This window comes from Lupinus angustifolius, chromosome LG02 (assembly GCF_001865875.1).
Source record: "Lupinus angustifolius cultivar Tanjil chromosome LG02, LupAngTanjil_v1.0, whole genome shotgun sequence".
In the NCBI taxonomy this organism is placed as follows: domain Eukaryota; kingdom Viridiplantae; phylum Streptophyta; class Magnoliopsida; order Fabales; family Fabaceae; genus Lupinus; species Lupinus angustifolius.
The window spans coordinates 14,334,728-14,335,313 of record NC_032010.1 but is presented as its reverse complement, the minus strand read 5'-3'; positions in this window follow the sequence as shown (position 1 = coordinate 14,335,313).

Sequence of the window (586 nt, the reverse complement as noted above, 5' to 3'; positions counted from 1 at the left end):
TGGGATAAAAGATGATTTATTAAAGTCTTGACTTCATAAACTTAAAGTGTTATGAAGTTTTGGATATTAAAGTAGTAGAAAGTCTTACCTTAGGATTTATTTTTATGACTATGAAATTAACACTTACTAACCCTTGAGGGGTTTTTCCTAAAAAATTAGGAGGTGTTAAGATGTTCATAAAAAACTTGATGTATTTATTTTAGTTGACTTACTTTAAAGTGGTAAGAATAACTAAAAGATGTTTAGTGTAAAATATTAAATTAAGAGTCATTCTTTTTCATGACTATGAAAATAACACTTACTAACCCTTGAGGTTTTTTCTTTTTTTTTCTAGGAGGTGTTAAGATGTTCATGAAAATTTGTTTTAGTAGTATACTTGAAATAATGAGATTTGCTTAAAAGTCTTGACTTTATAAACTTAAAGTGTTATGAAGTCTTAGATGGTAAAATGATTTAAAAATGTTGAATCTTAGTTAAGTGATCTTACTTTAAAATGATAAGATTTACTTAAAATATATTGATTTAAAAGTATTGATTTTGTTTAAATTGACTTACTTTAAAAATGATAAGTCTAGCTTAATGATCT